The sequence below is a fragment of the Parasteatoda tepidariorum genome, chromosome 5 (assembly GCF_043381705.1).
Source record: "Parasteatoda tepidariorum isolate YZ-2023 chromosome 5, CAS_Ptep_4.0, whole genome shotgun sequence".
NCBI classification, from domain to species: domain Eukaryota; kingdom Metazoa; phylum Arthropoda; class Arachnida; order Araneae; family Theridiidae; genus Parasteatoda; species Parasteatoda tepidariorum.
The window spans coordinates 81,204,001-81,217,238 of NC_092208.1; the positions used below are offsets into that span (position 1 = coordinate 81,204,001).

At 27.7% G+C, this 13,238-nt stretch overlaps 1 protein-coding gene and 1 long non-coding RNA gene across 5 annotated transcripts in view; one reads left to right on the forward strand and one right to left on the reverse strand.

Annotated features, from left to right (window-relative positions):
- The window catches only part of LOC107456823 (uncharacterized), a 63,490-nt gene extending 55,568 nt beyond the window's left edge, over positions 1-7,922 (reverse strand). The window contains exon 1 of the long non-coding RNA XR_011636745.1: positions 7,800-7,922. This is a non-coding gene — a long non-coding RNA (uncharacterized lncRNA). The remainder of the gene's footprint in view (positions 1-7,799) is intronic.
- The window catches only part of LOC107456822 (dopamine D2-like receptor), a 412,581-nt gene that overhangs the window by 293,263 nt on the left and 106,080 nt on the right, over positions 1-13,238 (forward strand). The gene's annotated exons all lie outside the window — the stretch shown is intronic.

The following is a 13,238-nucleotide window of genomic DNA, read 5'->3' on the forward strand; positions in this document are numbered from 1 at the left end:
TATATATATATATATATAACGATATATTTAACGAAACGTTTTATGTAATTTTTTTGTTGAAATTTTCTTTTTCGATTTATTATTCAAACGAAGCCCGTTCTCAAGTTTTTCCCCTTAAAAAAAACGAAATCCCGAGAGAATCTTCTCACAAAGTACTCTAACCTATCATAATTGACACATTATCCCTTCTTAGAAACGTGAACAGATTTACTTGTGATCTTTTCCTTTTAAAATCCTTAACGTAAAAGCGATGCGAGTCGTGTTCAGTGTGATATAGATTTTGTTTCGAAGTTAAAAATACGAATAAAACGAAAAATGTATTTTTTTAAAGAGAAGAAGAAAAACTATTGCCAATTAATTATTTTTTTCTGAAAATTTAAAAATTTTAAAAAATTTTAAAAAAATGAAAAAGTCAGAAGACAAAGTAAGAAAAAGATGTAATCTTGTCGTCAGCTCACACGATTATATCCGCAGAAAAAGAGCTTTCGAATATCGTATTAACATAGCTAAAGTAAAAGATATCAAGAGTTTAGTGTGATGAGCACGAAAATAATGGAAACGATAATGAAGCATATTAAGCAAAAGATAGACAATATATAGAATACAAAATTATATATATTTATATACATATAATCTTCGACTGGTTGTTATTACTTTATAAAATTTGTAAGAGCGCCTATAAAATTGATTAAATGTAAAAAAATCATTTACATTTCTTTTTAACTCCAAACATTAGGTATGCCAAAAGTTATTAACATAATTAACTTGTTTTTGAAGTAATAGGACAAATGTGATATGCTAAACAATCAGTTTTACGTTTTATTTTAAAAAAATAAAAAAATTTTATTAATCAATTTAGGTTTAATAAATATTTATCCTTTAAGTGTCGAGTTAATTTGGTGTTTTACTATTATCTCTATTTAATTCATAACCGCTTGCATGAAAAAAAAGAAAGGTTTCACTAGATTCTTACAAACACCAACTTTAAATATATTTGAATACTATACAATGTGGATCATTAAAGATAATCTTACTCATTCATGTGAACAGAGGTACATCAGGTAATTGAATTATGATATGCATTTTGAAATTAAATTAAGTAAAATTACGGACCTATTAAGTAACATTACTAACTCTTTAACCATTTTAAGCTATACTAACATTTATTTATTGCCTTAACTCTTATCTGGTAGTGGTTGAATTCCTTTTTCGGAAATCACATATTCGAAGAATTTCATAGCTGGTTGCCCGAAATTGCGTTTTTCCGCTTTGATAACAAGTCCGTATTTCAGAAATCTATAGAATATTTCCACCAAATGTTTTAAATCCTTAGTTCCATTTTCAGATGCAACGAGTACGGCAATACTTAAATCTAACTCTCCGATAATCTCTAAAATGTGTTCGCGACATTGCACAACCCAAACGACAAAAAAAGTAATTCAAACAATTCTAGAAGAGTTAATACAGCTGTTTTTCGAACATCAAGCAGTAGCAACTGATACCGGGGGACTCTTGAATAATCAATAGTCCAAAAAATATTAAATGTATAAAATATGAGCAAAATCATACGCATGAGGAATCGGAAATCTATCTTGATTAGTTTGAGAATTTAACCGCATAAATCGCCGCATGACCTCTAATCGTTCTTTTTGGGTATCATGTGATCATATGTAACACGTGAGCAAGCAAATATGCTTTTTTTGCTGTTTACACCAAACTTTGGATACCATATACTGAAATTCTCGTTTTTCAGACTGTAATTTTTAAGGAGTTAATCTTCGAGTTTTAGAAAATAGACTGGTGCACCACTAGTTTCAATATGATGCTCAGGGTTTTGTTTTACCTGAATTGGAGATTTTTGGTGACGTGGTTTGGTTATATGACCAAATTTTTTAATCAATTCGATATATAGGGCATTACCCTGAACAGTTGCAATACTTAAAGATTTTAACTCAGAAACAGTTTTCCAAAGCTCAACTGTAAGTAACTTTTTTCGCTATTTGTCTAGCTATAAGCCATAGTGTCCAAGAAAATTTACCCCTATTATAGGTTTTAAAATTGCCGCCAGGATAAGCGGCCACTCAAATTTTTCTTTAAATCTTCAATTTAAAATAATAAATTTAGTACCAAAAATTTTAATTTTAGTTCCATTTGCGACTTACAAAAGAAAATGTTAAAGTTTAACTTTTTGATTTCTTAGTAAGATATTAACTGTCGAACCAGTGTCATTAAATACTCTTGACCTGTTATTTTACCAAAAATAAATAAGCGCTGCACTAAACCTTTACAGTCAGAATGGAAAGTTTATTTAGTTTTTCGAATCAAAAGTGATAGGTTTTGGAGTTTCTGAGCTTTGTTACAAAATTAAAAATGCCAAATTTCCGAATGATAGAATTTCGAACCCACCTTATTTGCGGGAAAATGGTCCAAATCGAATTTCTATTTTTTGAAGTCTCTGTTCTATTGCTCTTAAACGTTTTTCAATATTTTGAATGTTTTGAGTTTCAACATTAAATATAACCTTGGCTACAACATCCCCATTAGAAATTTCGAAAATACTATCAGCCATTTAAGATAACGATTATAGGTTATCCTTACTTACTGGCAAAGTTTGATGACTTTATAAAAGTAGGCGTTGTAACCATGAATTTTTTAAAACCTCAGATGAGTTTTTATCAGACGCTAAATTTCGCATTTCATGAAAAAGCTTTGAGGGGGCTTTAATCGTCTAACTCAATACCTGAAAGCAATTATTTTAGCGCAACGATTCAGAATCAGCATTTTCAGCAATTAGTCTAGATTTTAGTCTACATTTTTAGTATAGGCATCACAATCAGGTTAGTTAAGTACAATATCAGATACACAAGTTAAATCATCGTTTCATATTTCTGAAATGACGTAATAAAATTTGGTAGAATTATAATTAATAAAATTAGATCTAATATCTCGCAAGATATTTTCATTAGATCAAATATCTAAAATTATACAAATGCAATAAAACAAATATATTGTCTAAATCAGAATAGAATCTAAATGACATTGATCTAGACCGATTTCATAATAGATCAAATTGGAATGAATTAAGTAGACTATATATATGGATTAATAAAAAATGCAATCAAATGGACCTAACAAAGGGACCAAAGTTGACAAAAAATAAATTGAACTGGAATTGAGGCATCAAAATGCTAACAATCATAAAGAGTGTTCATAGTATATGGGAATGATCAAATATCTCGAAATATATACATTTGATCAAAAATCTAAAAAGGCACGAATCAAGAATTTATAATATTTTTAATTGGTGCATTTAAAGATGCTATACTCAACCCCACAAGTTTACATCAGGGTAGGCGAAGAAAACTTCCAAATCTGAAATAGGAACCCTTGTTCTTTGTTGCAGATTTGAATTTACCCGAAATAAAAATTCCCCAATTTGACGCATAGGATGTAGTAAGCAACAGTACCTCGGGGAATAGAGGGAGAGAGTAGCTAGGTGTTTAGGGGATTGATAGAAAAAATTTTCCGTACAAGTATTATTACATTTTTTTTCAATTTTAACGATATATTTCAATTTTAAATATAACGTCATGATAACCATTACCTTTCAATTAGAGCACCTTGTATTTTAAAAATTAAATTTTGAGTAAATAATTTAGTATAATTATTATTCATTCAAATAATTTCTCAGTAATATATGAATTTAGGTATTTAATGTATGCTGACAAAATAAAGCCAAATTTAAAAGTACATCTCCTAATTCAATATGCTAATTTCGAAAGGGTTCTTGGAGCAATTGTTACGCTGTTTATTTTGAGCTGTGAAAAATACCACGCGTAGCATTTCATACCAAACACACCATCATCAATAAACACAAGTCATAAATAACAAAGTTCCAACAACTCTTTAATTGCTGTGCTCCTTGGGCAAGATATATACAAATATTTCTCTAAGCATTGTTCCCCCATCGAATAACACAGAGGAAAACTGGGTTACTGTGCGGAAAATGATTCTCAGCCCATTTATGGAAAAATGGAAATTTTGGTCGCGTGGGATTTTTCCTTAACAGCAGTTCGAAACAAACAGAAAAGGAAAAAAAAATTAAGAAGGCAGGTAAGAATTAATAGACAAAAGCATCAGAACAAAATTCTTAAAAATATCCTGATGAGACATTTATTAAGTAGTGGCTTGACAACGCATATATAAAGTCGTAGGCTAATTAGAAAATTTCCAATTTCCAATAAAATTTAGGATTATAATAGTCAGCCTAATTTTCTTTCGGCTAATCAGCAGCAAACAGAAGAGGGAAAAAAATTAAGGAGGCAGGTAGGAATTAAAAGACAAAAGCATCAGAACGAAATTCTTAAGAATTTGTGTAGGAGACATTTATTCAGTAATGGTTTGATAACGAATATATGACGTCATAAGCTAATTGAAAAATTTCCGAAATTTTTAAATTTTCCTAACAAAATTTAAGATTACAAGATCTGTGACTTTAGGATATTTAAGAAATGAACAAAAAATTACTTCACTGAATTGTTGGTTATTTTTTGAGATTAATACATTTTTGGTTTCATATAAGTAATTTTCACTGAGAGTTTTCAAGAAGTAAGAGGGAAAGATAAGAGAGATGAGATAAGACAGATAAGATGAGGGAGATAAGAGCAACAAACCTAAGATAATAAGGCTATTTAAAATAAATCTTCACTATTCTAGGCTTATTTGCTACTGACTGAAATAAATCAAGCTAATAAACATTTACCTATTAGTTTCTTGACTTAATATAACCAGCAAATGTGCCCTTACGATAATTAGTAACTGAGCGAAAAATTACTGAACTGTCTTTGAATTAAACAAACCATTAATAAACATGTATGTTAGGTTTGTTTAATACATGTATTAAACGAACATAATATAATTAGGATATTTTAAATGAGCCTTTACTTCTCTTAGGCTTATTACCTACTGACTGATACAAATCAAGTTTTCAACATTTGACTAATCAAACATTTGCCTAATAGTTTCAATGCTTATTATAATCAGTAGCTCACGGGATAGAGCATTCGCCTTCCAGTTAGATGAACCGGGTTTGATTCCCAGCGATGACTGGTAGATACGAATTCTGTACCCGACTCACACCGATCAAAATGCTGACGTAAAATATTTTCAGTGCCAAACGGATCATGGTTAGAGTCTCCTTTCCATCGGGCTAACAGTGAGAGGTTTTCATCTTTTTCCCCTCCATATAACTCTGATGCGGGTAAGTTCCATCAAAAAATCCTCCATGAAGACAATTTACTCCCAATAATTGATCCAGTAGCTCCCTTGTCTTCTGGATTGGGTTCGAAATTACAAGGCTATGGAGTTTGACATAGGTGCATTTAAATAATTGGGAAATTTGCGAAAAATTACTTATACTGAATTATCTTTCACTTCTCGCAAAAACCTAATAAAATAAGGATATTTAAATTTAGCCTTCATTGATCGAGGCTCATAACAATGAAATGTATATTTTCTAATGGATAATTTTCCAACTAGTCAGCAATATTATAAACACCTCATTTAAAAAAGCATTATTCAGAAAAAAATATAACTTTACCTTAAAGAAACAAAAGATGAAAACTTTTTTGAGATAAGAGTTTCAATCAACTGTCTTACGTTTGAAATTATACCTAAACTGAAACGCATAATAATTTATTGAAAAACAATTTCTGTTATTGCATATTGATTTATCTTGGACTAGATATTTTATATGTACCTATCAGGAATATGCATAGCGAAATACATACAGGAAATAAATTTCCATGCATTTTATATTCAGAATCTATCGTCTTCAGCAATAACCGACATTGGAGCTTTTACGATTACGTGCTTTCCAATTTATTTACGGCCTTTCAATAATTTATCATCCTATTCTTTTGAACTTTTCCACAATTCTTTTGAATTTGTTTCGAATGCTTTACATCGTTTCGCTTTATGAAATAAGTATTTTGTTCTTTTTCGCTTTTCATATGATACAATGTAGTTTTGTGTCACTATGGGTTTGGAGCTGTTTTGAATAATGGAAGCCAAGATATGATAAATATTTATTGATGAATTATTTTTTTTTCCTGTCGCAAAGTTTAAAGTTTCACAATAAGTGTTTTGAAGAACTTGATATTAAAATTTTGCCATGGGAAAAATAGTTTATAGATTGATGAAATTTGTCACTGCTTTATTAAAATAGATTATTTTTAGACTATGCAGTTTTAAGTAGCAGTAAGTTTTTTCAAAACTATTTCTCACAAAAACAGTTACAAAAGTTAATTTATACATTCTCAAAATTAACTTTAGAAAACTTAGGAATTACTTACTTTTAATTTTATAACCGTCGTTGAACAGCCGACCCAATTTTGGGTGTACGACTACTAATGTAAAACTCCGCAGCCTTGTAATTTTGAGCCCAATCCAGAAGACAAGGAAGGTCCAGTACCAGTACCACCCGAGGTGTGATTTGTTATGGGAACATGGAGCACTTTGTGACTCTACAGATTTAACGTGTATCAGTCAGCATTTACGGAACGAGTCTTCGGCCGACTGGGATCGAGACCACGACCTACTGATCATGGGCCCAGTTTCCTACCAACCAGGCTATCCTGGCCTAGTTAAGTGACTTTTGTAATTTTTGAAATATATTAAAATATTAATAACAAATTTTATCACTCATAGCAATTATTATTATAAAAGTTTAATTGAAGTCTGGGTGCAAAATGACTGACCCATTTTGAACACAAATTCAAGCAAATATAAAAACGTATTTGAGAAATAAAAATTTTTTTTAACATACTTACTGCATAACTATTAGAAAATCGAAAAAAAAATAATTAATAAATAATTAAAAACAAAGTATTATGTTGAGTTAGTTCCAAATTTCGCCAAAAGGTGAGTTGAAATTTAAACGTTCTGATGAACTGTTAACTAAAAATCCTAAATTCTTCAAAAAATTTCTTCTTAAACCTTGACAGATGGTACTTTGTGTTCAATATGCTAAAATTTTGTTTAATAAACGAAAATAAATAAATTCCTGCGTGCAATCAAAATTACATCCATGATATTAACGATCGTAAATCTTTAAGGATACTAGATGAAATTTATGGAATTGTCGTTTCATGCACTTTTAACTATCCTATAGAAATCTTATAACATAAGTACTATTTGCATCACATAATTTATTTCTTTAACTTAAGTTTGAAACATGTAGATAAAAGGAATATTCATGATTGAAAAATTACTGTGAAAAACGTGTATTCTTAGACAATGATTTAAACTACATAAAACTAACACATGCTATTTATATATTTTTTAAAAACAATTTCATTTATATTAAGGGCATAATTTTCTTTGTCTAATTACGAAAATAAAAAGATAGAAAGGAAAAGAAAATGTTTGGCCAAAATACCATATAAATTTTAAGCTATTCTTACAAATTATGTGGTTAAAAAAAGACAACTTTTCTTGTACAAAATACAACGCATATTTTTTTTAAATCTTTATATTTATCATATATAGCATATTCAATGCTTCAAAATTGAATTAAAGAGGCAACTAAAAATGAAAACATTGATTCACTTTCAACAGTAAAATGCAATTCTAATTTAACTATGCACTTTTCCTTTCGTATAGATAAATAATTTTACGTAAAAAAAGCAATAAATAAAATTAATGTCTACTTTTTCGCGAAATATGAAAACAGTAAAAGCAGATTCTAATACTTTTCTCTATAAAAATAAGTAGATAAACTCATATTTATCCAAGTTTACTTTTTCACAGCAGCTGTTATTGAATGGCACAGTGATTCAGTAATTTGTTTTGGCGAAGAAAAGCCTTTTTCAAATTAATCACCATTTCTGGCTTCACAATCCGACCAACACTTAACAACATGAAAAATGGAGTGTTATCTGTGACATATGATGAATGATGTCATACAAGTGGTTTTCGAAATATTTACTTAGATTAAAAGGAGGAACAACTCTATCAAAAGAGATCTATTTATCTCAGGTTGATTCTTGCCAGCAGAAATTAAATCAGATTCTTTTCATAAATTTTGACTTTTGGAGTAAATTACAGTAAGAGTATTATAAATGTTTAAAGCATTTTTTTTAGTGAGGAATAGGGTACAGTTAACTAGTGGAGTAATAACTAATAGTTGAAAGTGCTCTGCTTTATAAGTTAAAGTGTTCATAAATGTCTTCTTTTAAAATTATATTACTTTTTTCATCGAATTAAGTACAATATTTTTTTTAGAAAATATTATTCAGTATTTATGGTGGTCCGTTCTCCTTTCCATACATTTTGCTTAGCCTTATTAGAAATGGAATGTTATCTATGACAAATGATGAATCATGTCGTACAAGTGGCTTACGAAATATTTACTTATATTAAAAGGACGAATGACTCTATCAAAGATTCATCTCAGATTGATTTTTTCCGGCAAAAAATTAAAAAAGATTCTTTCATAAATTTTGACTTAAGGGGTAAATTATGGTAAGAAGATTGTAAATGTTTAAAGTAGTTTTTTTTTATTAAAGAACAGAATACAGTTAACTAGTTAAAAGTGCTATGCTTAATAAGTTAAAGTGTTTATAAATGTCTTCTTTTAAAATTATATTACTTTATGAATCAAACTAAGTGCAATATTTTTTAGAACATATTATCAGTATTTATGGTGTTTCATTATCCGTTCCATATTTTTTTGCAAAATCTCATTTGAAATGGAATGTTATCTGTGAAATATGAATAATGTATTACAAGCGGTTTTCCAAATATTTACTCAAATTAAAAGGACTGGCAATTCTATCAAAGAGATCAATTTATATCAGGTTGATACTTGCCAGCAACAATTAAATAAGATTTTCATAAGTTTTAACCTTTAGGGTAAATTACAATAAGAGGATTAAAGTAGTTTTTAATTAGAGAACAAAGTATAGTTAGCTAGTTGAATGAGAGCTCTGTCTAATAAATGCTCTGCTTCATGAATGGTATCTTTTAAAGTAATATTAATTTATGAATAAAGTGCAATATTTTTTTGGAACTTAATATTCAGTATTCTAGGAGTTCTGTTTCCCATATCATATATTTTGTAAGTCCTTATTAAAAATGAACACAAATGAGTATGCATGCGAAGGATTCTAAATTAAAATTGCATATAAAAAAAAATCAAAAATGCTATCGAAATGTAACAAATGTAACAAATTACAGTTGAGGAAGAGGGTGTATAGAACCTCAAAACATATTTACTTACAGAAAAGAAACAGGGAGAAGTCAGAAGATGATGATTAAAAACACCTTCAAGTTCATTTTGCACTCAAAACAGTCAGTTTTTAGTGATTATGAAATATTTATTGACAACCAAAACTGAGAGTACTCTTTTTTAAATCTATTTTTAATAATGATTCAAAAAAATATTCATAATGAGTGGTCTTTGCGGAATACCTAGTATTTGGTATTGAAATAAATTTGTTTTCGCATGATTTGTTATTTCAAATTTATTAATCAAAAAAGAAAGAAAACTTTTTTAACGTTATTTATCCTAGTGTGATAGAATCGGAAAACGCTTCACAATATTTTCCAAGAGAAATATTAATGATAGGTTTTGTATTATATACAATGTGTATTAACTTTTATACAAATGCAATTTGAGTGTCTTTTTTTTCTCCAAATAATAATTTTCTAAATGTACTATACCTTAAGACGCAATTGTGTTGAAAATTAGAGAATACAATTTATTCAACACACTTTAAAATGTGTTAAAAAGACGTAAACAATATTGTTTTCTAATTATAATTTATCCTAAATTTACTTTCTATTTTTAAAGTTATTCAGTATAATGTTTAAATATTTAAAAATAATTAAGTAGATTTTTTAACATTGAATTTAAAGTAAACAAATTTTTATAAATAATTTTAAATAAATAACAGCAAAAATAAATTGTACGATCAGTTTCTGTACTACTAGTTTAATATGTGTCGAACAACACATATTAACATATAGATGTTTTTCGTAAAAAAATTCAAGGACTTTCAAAAATAGAAATTAATAAGCATCAGATGGCAGCACTGAAGCCAGACTTAACTAAGACTTTACTATAACATTTAAAATTTTAACTTTCCCTTATAAATAGTTAAGTTCGTACAACTGTTGCTACTATAAAATTTGATATTAAGATGCCTTTATAAAGTTAATTTATAAAAAGTAATCACGAATATTAAAGTACGTACAATTTTTTGACAAAAGTATGGTATGAAATTCGCGTCATAAGTAATTATTTTCACTAATTATTTAACAGTGATTCTTTTCATGAAAACAATTATAGTTATTTTTATATAAATGAAATATACAAACAAAACATTTTTTCTCCTTTTTTTTGAAATTTATGCTTACAAAACTTATAAAGCCGTTAAAAGGACTACCTTTAAAATAATATTTAAGCATATAATTTCAAGTGCGCAAAAATTCTTATATCTTCTTACTATTGTTATTGGAAACCGTTTGTAAATTAAAAGCTACAAATGTAGTTTTATTTTTGATATATTTAACTGGAATAATACTAAACGTCTCAGCACTATATGCAACATAAAATCTAAAAATGATATAAAATATTTCAAATAGAAATTTATATTCTGAAAGCAATGTAGAAAATAAGCCATAAAATTAAACTCGACTATTGAAATAGTATCAAGATTAAATAACATAATATTTTTGTCATTAAGACTTTAAGAATTACTTTAGGTCCTTATTTTGAAATTGATTTTGCTTAAATATACTTAAGTCATTTTAAATCGGGTTTGGTATTAATTTCACTTAGAATTCGAACTAATTTAATTTTACAAATCCTTGTGCAGTCTTATGTTTTCCTCCTAAAGCGCATTGTATTTAAATGTATTGTTGTTGCTTGGTCATATGCAATTTTTCAAGCTTATTAAAATTATCTTTTATATCATTACATTGCGTATGCAACAAATTTAATTAAATCGTTCTTTTATTTTTCTACTTTTTTTGTGTTTATTGAAAATTTTGTCTGCCCTTGTCATGGAACGTTATTTTGAATCTCTCATAACCCCCGATCCGTTTTGGGTCAGAGTTTTGAAATTTGGAAATTGACTACGAGAAGCGATTTCAGTTCCTTAACCGAAAAAAAAACATTTAGAAAGTTTAATTATTCCGTTCGGGAAGAGGATATAACGCTAGCCATTGCTATAAATAAAATTCTAACAATTCTGTTTAAGATTTTATCACCCGCTCTTCAATCTTAAATTATTTTTTACAAGTTCAGACATTAACGTAATTAGCGTGAATCACGGTACGTTACCGAATTTAGTATCTGTGAAACTTTTTGTAACCACGTGTTTATTTTGTTTAAGGTTGTGACCAGTTTCTGGGATAAAAATTGACTCACAATTGTTTTAAAAAATTCAAAGAATCGTAAGACAAAAAAAAATAATAATTTAAAAAAAATATAAAATCATTTCTAGGCAAGTTATGAATAAAATATTGGGTAAAACTTACGGAAATCGAGTATATGTAGTTTTTGATCAAGTTTAATTGAGTTAAATAATTTACCACGCATTGCATTCATTTAATACAAAATTATAAAGAAAAAGAGCTGAAAAAATTTCTTATAATATTTTTAAAGAAGGCAGAGGCAAAGTCGGTTGTTGATTTGGATATAATACTGTTATTAAAAAAACACTGAGTTTTTATTTACTTTCTTTATAAGCTTCATAAGAAAGTTTTGCAATACATTTTAGGATAAACCTTATAAAATAGACATAATACTAAGACAATTAGCCAAAACTGTATAAACTCTATTTTTATAAAATTTAAACGATATTTAAATTATAACTTTTTCGTGTAAATCGATAGAAAGTTGCTGTTTTTGTAAACAAATTTAAAATATTTTATTGCGCAACGAAACTACATACATATAACAGTAAAACTAATTTTGGTCAGCCATGTTTGATCTGAACTATTAAATATTGAAATGGAAACATTACCAGTTAAATTATCTTTTTAAAATATTTTACATACCAACTATTTATACGGATTTAGCGTTGAATAAAATGAACTAAAATAATATTTTAAAAATATTAGCAAACGTTTAAATTGTTTTAATTATATTAAAAACTGAATTTTATGAATAATTATTTTTTCATATAAAGAGAGTATTCTTGCTGTTGAGTTCTAAGTTCATTGACGTAAATCTTTGGAATTCTAAAAGTATTGTTACTCTTTCTTTAAATGAACAAATTGGTCAAATGAAAATAGAGTTATAAAAAGACAAAACGAAGTGAATGACGAAAAAACTAAAAAAATTCTTGATTATAATATTCTTTATTGAAACATTAACTGCTAAAATTTTCTAACTTGCTCACCCGAAAAGATTTGTTTTCTTTTTGGATTTTAAATTCTTGTAAGCAGTGAATGATTTTTCGCCTTTGTTAAAACTACAGAACCCGTAATTGGAGACAATTATTGTATATCAAATTGACAAACAAAGCGTAAGTTATGTATATGTTGCCAAAAGATCCCCCGTTACAATTAAGTCCTATTTTAAGAATTACAAAATTAAACTGTGACCACACATGAATTACCACTTGCATGTCATTGGTATATCTTCACATGTGAAATATTATTTGATCCATCAATTTTTAGCATAATATTTATATTAATATTTTCAAATAAATGCTAATAATTTATCACACATCTAGATATTATTTATCGATCATAATTTAAGCATAATTTAGCATAATTTATTACAAATTATATTCTATTGCAAGTTTGGAAGAAACAAAAACATCATTCCTATATGGGTCATTCTCACAAAAACAGTCATTTTCATGTCCCCAGTATATTTTATGTTTGTTTTACAACTTACGAAAAAAAATTTTCAGGGAAAGTGTCCTTCAGAATGCAAGCTAACAAAAGAATAAAAATAAAATTATCAATTTTTATTTTTTATTAATTTTAGGTAATAAAAATATACCAATATGTCATTCCCTCACTTGTCCCCACTGCTGATTTAAAAAAAGAAAAAAATTGTTTCTGAAATAAAAAATTTTTTTTTACAAATTTGTGTTTTTTATTTGAGAATATTGAAATGCAGAATTCAGAAAATAAATTTTAAATTTAATTTCTGATAAAAATATTAACACAGCACTATTTTAAACTTTGTCCCCAGTGTTTCGCGTCATTCCCTCACA